Source organism: Hyla sarda, chromosome 1, assembly GCF_029499605.1.
Source record: "Hyla sarda isolate aHylSar1 chromosome 1, aHylSar1.hap1, whole genome shotgun sequence".
Classification (NCBI taxonomy): domain Eukaryota; kingdom Metazoa; phylum Chordata; class Amphibia; order Anura; family Hylidae; genus Hyla; species Hyla sarda.
The window spans coordinates 467,675,008-467,689,260 of NC_079189.1; the positions used below are offsets into that span (position 1 = coordinate 467,675,008).

Consider the following 14,253-nt stretch of genomic DNA (forward strand, 5'->3'; position numbering starts at 1 on the left):
GAGGCACACTGGTTAGGAAACACTTGGCTAGGGCCTCGCAACCAGATGTAACATTAAAGGGGTACTCCGCTGTTAGACAGCTTATCCCCTATCCAAAGGATAGGGGATAAGATGTCTGATCGCTGGGGACCCCCGATATCCCCCCTGCAGCAGCCCGGAGCTAAGTTTTCTTCAAGGCTGATGACGGGCGGTGCAGGGGACGGGGCATCATGACATCACAACCCGCCCCCTCGTGACGTCATGTCCGCCCCCTCAATGCTAGTCTATGGAAGGGGCATGACGTCACGAGGGGGTGGGGTTGTGACATCACAATGCCCCATCCCCTTTACCGCCTGTCATCAGCCTCGGAGAAAACTTAGCTCCGGACTGCTGCAAGGGGGGTCCCCAGCAATCAGACATCTTATCCCCTATCCTTTGGATAGGAGATAAGAAGTCTTACAGCAGAGTAGCCCTTTAGGCGAAGTTTCTACTTGTTTTTTTTTCGTCCTGCGTTTTTTGGTTGGAAAAAAACGCAAGAAAAAACGGCAGTTTCCTGCGTCTGGCATTTTTTCTGCCGTTTTTTTCATTTGTGTGGAAATTGCACCTTGGCAGTTTTTTGGGTACCTAAAATTTGTTGGGTACCAAAAAAAAAAAAGGATGCAGTAGTGATGGAAATTTTTTTTATTTAACCCCTTCCCGACCTATGACATACCTGTACGTCATGGGTGGCAAGGTGTTCCCGACCCATGACATACAGGTACGTCATGGACATTACTGCCGCTACTCGCGGCATCCCGCAGCGCCCGGAAAGATGGTGGCTATCACTGATAGCCAGCCATCTTACCATGCGACCACGGGGGGTTTCGTCCCCCACCCCCCCCCCAGCGATCGCTGCTATCAGCTGGTCAAATCTGACTAGCTGATAGCAGCGTTTCGCTATCAGAATACTTAGCAGCGCGGTGTGTGAGTCCCGATCACGGGGATCGGGACACACACCGCTCTGCTAAGTGTCCCTGACCCGTCCCCCGGCGTCACTTACCCGTCGGAGCGGTGTCCCGAGCGGTCCCGGCGTCCTCCGTGCGGTCCCGGCGTCCTCCGTGCGGTCCCGGCTGCGCTGCGTCCCGGAGGTGAGTTTCCGGCTGCAGTGCGGCATCTTCATTGGCAGCAGTGAGATCGCCGTAAAGCGATCTCACTGCTGCCTCTGAGAGTTTCAAAACTGCAACTCCCTGCATGCCCAGAAAGCCTTTGGCTTTCTGGGCATGCTGGGAGTTGTAGTTTTGCAACATCTGGAGGTCCACAGTTTGGAGACCACTGTATAATGGTCTCCAATCTGTGCTCTTCCAGATGTTGCAAAACTACAAATCTCAGCATGCTCAGTCTGTCCAGGCATGCTGGGAGTTGTAGTTCTCTAACATCTGGAAGAGCACAGATTGGAGACCATTATACAGTGGTCTCCAAACTGTGGACCTCCAGATGTTGCAAAACTACAACTCCCAGCATGCCCAGACTGCCCAAGCATGCTGGAAGTTGTAGTTCGGCAACATCTGATCCTTCAGATATTGCCGAACTACAACTTCCAGCATGCCTTGGCAGTCTGGGCATGCTGGGAGTTGTAGTTTTGCAACAACTGGAGGCACACTAGTTGGGAAACATTGTCCGTTTCCTACCTCAGTGCCTCCAGCTGTTGCAATTGTTGCAAAACTATAACTCCCAGCATGCACTGACAGACCATGCATGCTGGGAGTTGTAGTTTTGCAACAGCTGGAGGCACACTGGTTTGGAAACACTAAGTTTGGTTGCAAAACACTTGAAAGTTTATTACTTAACTTAGTGTTTCCAAACCAGTGTTCCTCCAGCTGTTGCAAAATTACAACTCCCAGCATGCACGGACAGCCAAAGGGCATGCTCGGAGTTTGCAACAGCTGGATGTTTGCCCCCTCCCCCCAATGTGAATGTACAGGGTACACTCACATGGGCGGAGGTTTACAGTGAGTGCTGCAAGTTTGAGATGGCGCAAATTTTGCGCTGCAGCTCAAACTTCCAGCGGCAAACTTGCTGTGAACCTCTGCCCATGTGACTGTACCCTAAAAACACTACACTACACTGACACTAACCTAAAATAAAAAGTAAAAAACACTACATATACACATACCCCTACACAGCCCCCCTCCCCCCAAAAAATGAAAAACGTCTGGTACGCTACTGTTTCCAAAACGGGGCCTCTAGCTGTTGCAAAATAATAACTCCCAGTATTGCCGGACAGCCATTGACTGTCCAGGCATGCTGGGAGTTTTGCAACAGCTGGAGGCACCCTGTTTGGGAATCATTGGCATAGAATACCCCTATGTCCACCCCTATGCAAATCCCTAATTCAGGCCTCAAATGCGCATGGCGCTCTCTCACTTTGGAGCCCTGTCGTATTTCAGGGCAACAGTTTTGGTGCACATATGGGGTATCGCCGTACTCGGGAGAAATTGCCTTACAAATTTTGGGGGGCTTTTTCTTCTTTAACCCCTTATGAAAAGGTGAAGTTGGGGTCTACACCAGCATGTTAGTGTAAAAAAATAAATTTTTTACACTGACATGCTGGTGTTGCCCTATACTTTTCATTTTCACAAGAGGTAAAAGGGAAAAAAGACCCTCTAAATTTGTAACGCAATTTCTCCTGAGTACGGAGATACCCCATGTGTGGGCGCAAAGTGCTCTGGGGGCGCACAACAAGGCCCAGAAGGGAGAGTGCACCATGTACATTTGAGGCGATTTGCACAGGGGTGGCTGATTGTTACAGCAGTTCTGACAAACGCAAAACAATAAATATCCACATGTGACCCCATTTTGGAAACTACACCCCTCACGGAATGTAATAAGGGGTGCAGTGAGCATTTACACCCCACTGGTGTATGACAGATTTTTGGAACAGTGGTCTGTGAAAATGAAAAATAAAATTTTTGATTTGCACAGTCCACTGTTTCAAATATCTGTCAAACGCCAGTGGGGTGTAAATGCTCACTGCACCCCTTATTAAATTCCATGAGGGGTATAGTTTCCAAAATGGGGTCACATGTGGGGGGGGTCCACTGTTCTGGCACCATAGGGGCTTCCTAAATGGGACATGCCCCCCAAAAACCCTTTCAGAAAAACTCACTCTCCAAAATCCCATTGTCGCTCCTTCCCTTCTGAGCCCTCTACTGCGCCCGCCGAACACTTGACATACGCATATGAGGTATTTCCTTACTAAAGAGAAATTGGGTTACCAATTTTAGGGTGATTTCTCTCCTTTTACCCCTTGTAAAAATTCAAAAATTGGGTCTACAAGAAAATGCGAGTGTAAAAAATGAAGATTTAGAATTTTCTCCTTCACTTTGCTGCTATTCCTGTGAAACACCTAAAGGGTTAAAACACTTACTGAATGTCATTTTGAATACTTTGGGGGGGTGCAGTTTTTATAATGGGGTCATTTATGGGGTATTTCTAATATGAAGATCCTTAAAATCCACTTCCAACCTGAACTGGGCCCTGAAAAATTACGATTTTGAAAATCTTGAGAAAAATTGGAAAATTGCTGCGGAACTTTGAAGCCCTCTGGTGTCTTCCAAAAGTAAAAACTTGTCAATTTTTTTATGCAAACACAAAGTAGACATATTGTATATGTGAATCAATATGTAATTTATTTGGAATATCCATTTTCCTTTCAAGCAGAGACTTTCAAAGTTAGAAAAATGCTAAATTTTCAAAATTTTCATGAAATTTTTAGATTTTTTACCAAGAAAGGATACAAATATCAGTGAAATTTTACCGATAACATAAAGTAGAATATGTCACGAAAAAACAATCTCGGAATCAGAATGATAAGTAAAAGTATTCCAAAGTTATTAATGTTTAAAGTGACAGTGGTCAGATTTTCAAAAAATGCCCAGGTCATGAAGGTGAAAATGGGCTGGGTCATGAAGGGGTTAAAGGGGTACTCCGGTGAAAACCTTTTTTCTTTTAAATCAACTGGTGGCAGAAAGTTAAACATATTTGTAAATTACTTCTATTAAAAAATCTTAATCCTTCCAGTACTTATTAGCTGCTGAATGCTACAGAGGAAATTCCTTTCTTTTGGAACACTGATGACATCACGAGCACAGTGCTCTCTGCTGACATCTCTGTCCATTTTAGCAACCATGCATAGCAGATGCATAGCAGATGTATAGCAGATGTATGCTAAGGGCAGCATGGTGGCTCAGTGGTTAGCACTGCTGCCTTGCAGTGCTGGGGACTTGGGTTCAAATCCCACTAAGGACAACAATAAATAAATAGTTATTATTATTATAATAACGTCAGCAGAGAGAACTGTGCTCGTGATGTCATCAGAGAGAATTCCAAAAAGAAAATAATTTCCTCTGTAGTATTCAGCAGCTAATAAGTACAGGAAGGATTAAGATTTTTTAATAGAAGTAATTTACAAACATGTTTAACTTTCTGTCACCAGTTGATTTAAAAGAAAAAAGGTTTTCACCGGAGTACCCCTTTAACTAAATTTATATATATTTTATAACAACATTTTAATACATTTTTAATAAAGTGTGTGTGTTTCACTTTTTTCTCTATTTTTTACATTATTTAGGTAATACTTCTACTCCCAGCATGGAACAGACTGTTCTATGATGGGAGCAGTAGTACCTGTACTAATAGACATATCGCCCCTGGTGTCAGTCGTGACACCCGATGCGATCGTCCATAATATAGCAGAGATGTGGAGTTGCTCTATACAGCGCTCGCATCTCTGCACTATACTCCGGCCAGTGATGTGAATAGAACATCACTCATGTCCAGAGTGGTGATTGGCCCGATGGTAGCAACCAATCCCAGCTCTGAGGGAAATATGAATGAGTGAGTGGCCGGCCGGAGTAGAGCAGAGATGCGAGCGCAGGAGAAAGCCGCTCCATCTCTGCAATAGATAGGACGATCGCATCGGGTGTCAGGAGGGATACCCGCTGTGATCTGTTCTTATCTGCAGGTACTACGACTCCCAATATGGAGCACACTCTGCTCCATGCTGGGAGCTGTAGTACCTGCATTAATAGACAGATCGCAGCGAGTGTTATTTCTGACACCTGTTGCGATCTGTCTATTAATGCAGGTACTACAGCTCCCAGCATTGAGCAGAGTGTACTCCATGTTGGGAGTAGTAGTACCTGCAGTTAAGGAAATATCACAGTGGATGTCACTCCTGACACCCGCTTTGATCCTCCGGTATAATGTATAGATGCGGTGGCCGATCTTCTATGGTCCCTTGCACTGACGTATATATACACATATTCCTGTTTCCCACAGAGAGCTGTGATTGGCTGGAACCATCTGGCCAATCACAGCTCTCTGCGGGAAATATGAATAGATGTATATATATGGCAGTGCAGGGGACCATAGAAGAGCGGCTGGCCGCATCTATACTTTATACAAGAGGATCACAACGGGCGATCTGTCTATTAGTACAGGTACTACTACTCTCATCATGGAACAGTGTGTTCCATGTTGGGAGTAGTAGTACTACCTAAAAAAATGTAAAAATTTAAGAAAAAAGTGAAAAACATACACACACTACATTTTTATTGTCGACTACATTTTTAGGTCCTCGCCCGCCCACATAAATTGATCCCTGTTTTAAAAATAAAAATAAAATTTTGTTATAAAAAATATACATTTCATTAGATACATTTTTTCCTTCACTACTGTATCTTTTTTTGGTTTAATTTTTAATGGTACCCTACGAAATTAAAAGAGGTATCTCCATCACTTTTTTGGATCGCTAAAGAAAGAAAGAAATCGCTAAAAAAGAATAAAAACCACCTGAAAACTCACATATAGTTTTTCTTGGAGTTTTTTCACTCCCATAGACTTCTATTGGAGAAAAACGCCATGATTTTGACAAAAAATCGCCAGTGGCTCAACATGCTGCGATTTTGTAAAACCGCAAAGGAGCTGAAAAACGACAAAAAAAAGAGTGAGAAAAAAACTCCAAAAGGATTAAAAAAAACACCAAAGTTAAAAACACAAAATCACTATTTTTTACATTTTCACACCATCCCAAAAGTTGTTTTTGGTTAAGGACATTAAGGACATGGGGCATACCTGTACCCCCTGGTCCCGTTACCGGGGTTTGAAGCGTGCTTCCCGACTGCTATAAGCAGCCATTGCTGATCAATCAGACATTGCTGATCGGGCCGATGCCCAGCATTAGCCCTTTAAATGCTGCAATCAAAGTTGATCGCGGTGTCTGTAATGTTGAAAAAAAGATCCTGGCAGCTTAGTGGAGCTGATCAGGACATCAGCGTTGAAATCACAATACCCTGATCAGCTGAGATGACGGCGGGAGGGCCCTTATCTGCCTCCTCGCTGTCCGATCGGTGCTCTGATGCTCCCAGGCTGGAGCAGCAGAGCACCGATAACGCTGATCAATGCTGAGCCAAAGCTCAGCATTGAACAGTGTATGCAATCAAATGATTGCATGTTATATATATATATATATATATATATATATATAAAAAAAAAAGTTAAAGTAAAAAATAAATAAATAAGTTAATAAATGTGAATAAGCCCCTTCCCTAATAGTTTGAATCACCTCCACTTCCCTATTTTTAAATAAAATAATGTAATAAAAAATAAACATGTGTGGTATCGCTGCATACGTAAATGTCTGAACTATTAAAATATAATGTTAGTTAAACCGCACTGTCGATGGCGTACATGTAAAAAAAATACCAAAGCCCAAAATTGTGCAATTTTGTTCACTTTTTGTTCACTTCAAAAAGTCCCATTAAAACAAAAATGGTACTGATAAAAACTACAGATCACAGCACTAGAAATGAGCCCCATATAAAAAGTTATAGGGGTCAGAAGATGACTATTTTAAACATACAAATGTTGGTGCATTTACAGCTGGGACTCCCCACCATCTCTCTTATGGGCCCCAACTCAGCCCCAACTGAGCTGCTGTGTGTGACGCTTCGCACACAGCAGGTCAGCCGGTACAAACATGCCTTCTCCTTTAATCTCTATGGGAGAGGTGTAGACACAGTGTGTGGGCCCTCTATGGGAGATTGAGGGGGGGTCCCAGTGGTCAGACCCCCGCGATCAGACATTTATTCCCTATCCTGCTGAAGGGGGATAAATTTATTAGCTCTGGACATCTTCTTTAATCTTGATGATCTCTGATTTGAGGGACTACAGCTATGGACAAGCACTTACGTAGATAAATTCACATAGGGGTCTGTAAGCACAGAATGTAAATAAGGATCACTGTATTTATTATATCCTCCACTCGGACACTATGCAGCAGCAGAGTCCCATGGATTTCAAGGGGATTCTGCTGCACTGTGCACACCGTGGAATTTCTGTGGCAGAAACCTGATTCTGGCGTCCGCAAAAACATTGAACCATTCAATGTTTTTGCTAATACCACTGGGAAATGCATATGAAGACAGCGCATTTCCGAGCGGTCCTAGTGAGAACGAAACAAGCAAATGTGTGGAATGTCTGCCCATTTTTGGCCATGGGAGCATGGCCTAAGAAGGTGTTGGTGCGAGAACCCGGCTAGTAGGCCAATTCATGGTTAATTATTACTGTATATCCAAGTGGAATTACAGTTGAAAGTACATATTGCAAAAAGCAGCGAGCTATTGTGACCTCTGTGTACATTGGCAGACTTCATGTGGTTGTTGTTTTAACTGGTCTATGGTCTAGCCAGTCTATAAAAAAGTTCAGAAAGATAAGGTTAGTGTTAGTGCACGTAGAAGTTAGTTTATATTGTTATCTAAGGAAGTGAAAGTGCACATAGAATATACAGGGTGGGCCATTTATATGGATACACCTTAATAAAATGGGAATGGTTGATGATTTTAACTTCCTGTTTGTGGCACATTAGTATGTGTGAGGGAGGAAACTTTTCAAGATGGGTGGTGACCATGGCGGCCATTTTGAAGTCGGACATTTTTAATCCAACTTTAGTTTTTTCAATAGGAAGAGGGTCATGTGACACATCAAACTTATAGGGAATTTCACAAGAAAAACAATGATGGGCTTGGTTTTAATGTAACTTTATTCTTTCATGAGTTATTTACAAGTTTCTGACCACTTATAAAATGTGTTCAATGTGCTGCCCATTGTGTTGGATTGTCAATGCAACCCTCTTCTCCAACTCTTCTCACACTGATAGCAACACCGCAGGAGAAATGCTAGCACAGGCTTCCAGTATCCATAGTTTTAGGTGCTGCACATCTCGTATCTTCACAGCATAGACAATTGCCTTCAGGTGACCCCAAAGATAAAAGTCTAAGGGGGTCAGATTGGGAGACCTTGGGGGCCATTCAATTGGCCCACGACGACCAATCCACTTTCCAGGAAACTGTTTATCTAGGAATGCTCGGACCTGACACCCATAATGTGGTGGTGCACCATCTTGCTGGAAAAACTCAGGGAACGTGCCAGCTTCAGTGCATAAAGAGGGAAACACATCATCATGAAGCAATTTCGCATATCCAGTGGCCTTGAGGTTTCCATTGATAAATGGCCCCACTATCTTTGTACCCCATATACCACACCATACCATCAATTTTTGTGTTCCAGCAGTCTTGGAGGGATCTATCCAATGTGGGTTAGTGTCAGACCAATAGCAGTGGTTTTGTTTGTTAACTTCACCATTCACATAAAAGTTTGCCTCATCACTGAACAAAATCTTCTGCGTAAACTGATGGTCCTGTTCCAATTTTTGTTTTGCCCATTCTGCAAATTCAGTGCGCCGATCTAGGTCATCCTCGTTGAGATGCTGCAGTAGCTGGAGTTCGTAAGGGTGCCATTTGTGAGTAGCTAATATCCGCCGAAGGGATGTTTGACTAATGCCACTCTCCAGTGACATGCGGCGAGTGCTACGCTGTGGGCTTTTGCTGAATGAAGCTAGGACAGCCACTGATGTTTCTTCATTAGTGACAGATTTCATGCGTCCACATTTTGGCAAATCCAACACTGAACCAGTTTCACGAAACTTAACAAGCAGTTTGCTAACTGTAGCATGGGAGATGGGTGGTCTTGTATTGAAATCTGCTGCAATGACCCGGATACTGTGTTCACCAGACATCCACACAATTTCTATCCGCTCCTCACGTGTTAACCTCAACGACATGTCAATAGCTGTAAACAAAGATAAACTTGTAAATAACTCATGAAAGAATAAAGTTACGTTAAAACCAAGCACAGCCGTGTTTTTCTTGTGAAATTCCCAATAAGTTTGATGTGTCACATGACCGTCTTCCTATTGAAAAAAAAAAGTTGGATTTAAAATGGCCGACTTCAAAATGGCCGCCATAGTCACCCATCTTGAAAAGATTCGCCCCTCACATATACTAATGTGCCACAAACAGGAAGTTAATATCCCCAACCATTCCCATTTTATTAAGGTGTATCCATATAAATGGCCCACCCTGTAGTTTATATTCCTATCTAAGAAAAAAAATGTTTATATTTTGATGGTTGTGTTCATGTTCACATAATAAAATAGATCCCTTCATGCAGAGCTGTAAATAAATGTTAGCATTTAAGACAAAGTTGTGGGTGTCTGTAGTCTGTTACCATAGTGACACATTGGCCTGCAAAAGAGCTGAAGAATAAAAAACAGTGAAGACTAATGCAGATCATTATTATAATTTTATTTTAGTTGTTTGAAAAGGTAGAAATAATCTTTAACCCCTAAAGGACCAAGGGCGTACCTGTACGCCCGTGGGAATTTCAGTCCCCGCCGCGCGGGGACCGGACCGGAGTGACTGCTGATATCTATCAGCAGGCACCCCGGGCAAATGCCCAGGGGGTCATCAGACCCCCCCCATGTTGGCGATCGGCGCAAATCGCAAGTGAATTCACACTTGCGATTCCGGGTCATTACGGGTCTATGGTGACCCGGTGACCCGGAATATAAGAGGGATCGTGGGACACCCGTGACACCCACAATCCCCCCGAAGAGATAGGAGTTAGGTGGCAGGGGTGCCACCCCTCCTATCCCTGCTATTGGTGGTCTAGACGCGACCACCAATAGCAGATCGGGGCGGGGGGGTTAACTTTCGCTTTCCCCATTCTGCCCACCCACAATAGGCGGGGCAGAACGGGGAAACGACAGAGGACCGAACGCCGAAGATCCACTTACCGATCCGGAGGCTGCGGGCGACGATCGGCGTCGGAGATCGGCGGGCGGCGATGTCGTGCAGCAAGCTCCCTGGATCCGACGGAAGCCGGTAAGTTGCTTAGCAACATCTGGAGGGCTGCAGTCCGAGACCACTATATAGTGGTCTCTATACTCTAGCACTCCAGATGTTGCAAAACTACAACTACCAGCATGTCCAGACAGCTGTTTGGGCATGCTGGGAGTTGTAGTTTTGCAACAGCTGGAGGGCTACAGTTTGAGACCACTATATGGTAGTCTCTGAACTATAGCCCTCCAGATCTTGCAAAACTACAACTCCTAGCATGCCCACACAACTGTTTGCTGTCTGGGCATGCTGAGATTTGTAGTTTTGCAGCATCTGGAGGGCCACAGTTTGCAGTGGTCTCTATACTGTAGCTCTCCAGATGTTGCAAAACTGCAAATCCCAGTATGCTGGGAGTTGTAGTTGCGATCCCTCCAGCTGTTGCATAACTACATCTCCCAGCATGCCCTTCGGTGATCAGTACATGCTGGGAGTTGTAGTTTTGCAACAGCTGGAGGCACACTGGTTGGAAAATATTGAGTTAGATAACAGAACCTAACTGAAGGTTTTCCAACCAGTGTGCCCTAAAAACACTACATTACACTACAATAACACATGATAAAGGGTAAAACACTACATATACACCCCCTTACACTGTCCCCCCCAATAAAAAATAAAAACTTTTTTTACAGCAGTGTTTCCAAAACGGAGCCTTCAGCTGTTGCAAAACAACAACTCCCAGCATTTCTGGACAGCCACTGACTGTCCAGGCATGCTGGGAGTTTAGCAACAGCTGGAGGCACCCTGTTTGGGAATCACTGGAGTAGAATACCCCTATGTCCACCCCTATGCAATCCCTAATTTAGTCCTCAAATGCGCATGGCGCTCTTTCACTTCGGAGCTCTGTCGTATTTCAAGGAAACAGTTTAGGGCCACATATGGGGTATCTCTGTACTCAGGAGAAATTACACTACAAATTTTGGGGGGCTTTTTCTCCTTTTAATCCTTATGAAAAGGAAAAATTGGGGTCTACACCAGCCTGTTAGTGTAAAAAAAAAAAATTTTTACACTAACATGCTGATGTTGCCCTTTACTTTTTATTTTCACAAGAGGTAAAAGGAAAAAAAGACCCCCAAAATTTGTAACACAATTTCTCCTGAGTACGGAAATACCCAATATGTGTGCGTAAAATGCTCTGCGGACGCACAACAAGGCTCAGGAGTGGGAGCGCACTATGTACATTTGAAGCCTAAATTGGTGATTTGCACAGGGGTGGCTAATTTTACAGCGGTTCTGACATAAACGCAAAAAAATAAATACCAACATGTGACCCCATTTTGGAAACTACACCCCTCACGGAATGTAACAAGGGGTACAGTGAGCATTAACACCCCACAGGTGTTTGACAAATTTTCGTTAAAGTTGGATGGGAAAATGAAAAAAAAAATTTTTTTTCACTAAAATGCTGGTGTTACACTAAATTTTTCATTTTCACAAGGGAAAATAGGAAAAAATCCCCCCAAAATTCGTAACCCCATTTCTTCTGAGTAAGAAAATACCCCAAATGTGGATGTAAAGTGCTCGGCGGGCGAACTACAATGCTCAGAACAGAGCGTGTGTTTACAAAGCCCCTATAGTGCCAGAACAATGGACCCCCCCAACATGTGACCCCATTTTGGAAACTACACCCCTCACGTAATGTAATAAGGGGTGCAGTGAGCATTTACGCCCCACAGGTGTCTGACAGATTTTTGGAACAGTGGTCCGTGAAAATGAAAAATTTTATTTTTCATTTGCTCAGCCCACTGTTCCAAAGATCTGTCAAATGCCAGTGGGGTGTAAATACTCACTGCACCCCTTATTAAATTCTGTGAGGGGTGTAGTTTCCAAAATGGGGTCACATGTGGGGGGTCCACTGTTCTGGCACCACGGGGGGCTTTGTAAACGCACATGGCCCCTGACTACCATTCCAAACAAATTCACTCTTCAAAAGCTCAATGGCGCTCCTCCTCTTCTGAGCATTGTAGTTCGACCGCAGGGCACTTGACGTCCACACATGGGGTATTTCCATACTCAGAAGAAATGGGGTTGCATATTTTGGGGGGTATTTTCTGCTATTAACCCTTGCAAAAATGTGAAATTTGGGGGGAAACACACATTTTAGTGACATTTTTTTTTTTACATATGCAAAAGTTGTGAAACCCCTGTGGGGTATTAAGGCTCACTTTATTCCTTGTTGCATTCCTCAAGGGGTCGAGTTTCCAAAATGGTATGCCATGTGTTTTGTTTTTTTTGCTGTTCTGGCACCATACGGGCTTCCTAAATGCGACATGCCCCCCGACCAAAATTTGCTCTCAAAAAGCCAAATATGACTCCTTCTCTTCTGGGCATTGTAGTTTGCCCGTAGTGCACTTCAGGTCAACTTATGGGGTACCTCCATACTCAGAAGAGATGGGTTTACAAATTTTGGGGGGTATTTTCTGCTATTAACCCTTGCAAAAATGTGAAATTTGGGGGGAAACACACATTTTAGTGAATTTTTTTTTTTTTTACATATGCAAAAGTCGTGAAACACCTGTGGGGTATTAAGGCTCACTTAATTCCTTGTTACATTCCTAAAGGGGTCTAGTTTCCAAAATGGTATGCCATGTGGATTTTTTTTGCTGTTCTGGCACCATAGGGACTCCTAAATGCAACATGCCCCCCAAAAACCATTTCAGAAAACGTACTCTCCAAAATCCCTTTGTTGCTCCTTCGCTTCTGAGACCTCTACTGCGCCCGTCGAACACTTTACATAGACATATGAGGTATGTGCTTACTCGAGAGAAATTGGGCTACAAATATAAGTATACATTTTCTCCTTTTACCCCTTGTAAAAATTCTAAAATTGGGTCTACAAGAACATGCAAGTGTAAAAAATGAAGATTGCAAATTTTCTCCTTCACTTTGCTGCTATTCCTGTGAAACACCTAAAGGGTTAAAACGCTGACTGAATGTCATTTTGAATACTTTGGGGGTGCAGTTTTTATAATGGGGTCTTTTATGGGGTATTTCTAATATGAAGACCCTTCAAATCCACTTCAAACCTGAACTGGTCCCTGAAAAATAGTGAGTTTGAAAATTTTGTGAAAAATTGGAAAATTGCTGCTGAACTTTGAAGCCCTCTGATGTCTTCCAAAAGTAAAAACTTGTCAATTTTATGATGCAAACATAAAGTAGACATATTGTATATGTGAATAAAAAAAATGTATTTGGAATATCCATTTTCCTTACAAGCAGAGAGCTTCAAAATTAGAAAAATGCTAAATTTTCAATTTTTTCATAAAATTTTGGGATTTTTCACCAAGAAAGGATGCAAGTTACCACAAAAACTTTACACCATGTTAAAGTAGAATATGTCACAAAAAAACAGTCTCGGAATCAGAATGATAACTAAAAGCATTCCAGAGTAATTAATGTTTAAAGTGACAGTGGTCAGATGTGCAAAAAACACTCTGGTCCTAAGGTGTAAAATGGCCTGGTCCTTAAGGGGTTAAAGGGGGTTGTTTTTTGAAAAGTTTTTTGAAAAGGTTAAAAAGGACTCAAAATTAAAAATAAGTGATACTCACCTGGTCAACTTGCTGAAATGCCCGAAGTGACCATTCCTACGCTACTTGAGTTTGCATCAACACACAGGAAATGTCTTCTCAGCCTGTCACTAGCCACCATTCGGATAGCAGCAGCGGGGAATCAGAAAGGAACAATCTCTTCATTACTTGATCACTTTTTCTAAAAATATATGACCCTTAAACTAGGGCTGGGCGGTATACCGGTTCATACCGAATACCGACATTTTTGTGCTGCACGATATGAATTTTAACCCATACCGCAATACCGGTTGGGCCCCTCCCCCCTCGGGAATGAATGAGCCCAGCGCTGCTTTGTCCCCACATCGTGGAACTAATCACAAGTCACCCGTGAGCACGGTTCTGCCCCCCCAATTAATTATCAGTCCAGCGCTGTCCCCATCGGGGTGAATACTGATATGTCACCCACATGCGCTGCCCTCCCCATCCTCATG

At 43.4% G+C, this 14,253-nt stretch overlaps 1 protein-coding gene across 1 annotated transcript in view; it reads left to right on the forward strand.

The window, feature by feature from the left end:
- Positions 1 to 14,253, forward strand: part of ERP29 (endoplasmic reticulum protein 29) — a 33,604-nt gene that overhangs the window by 1,051 nt on the left and 18,300 nt on the right. The window lies entirely within an intron of this gene.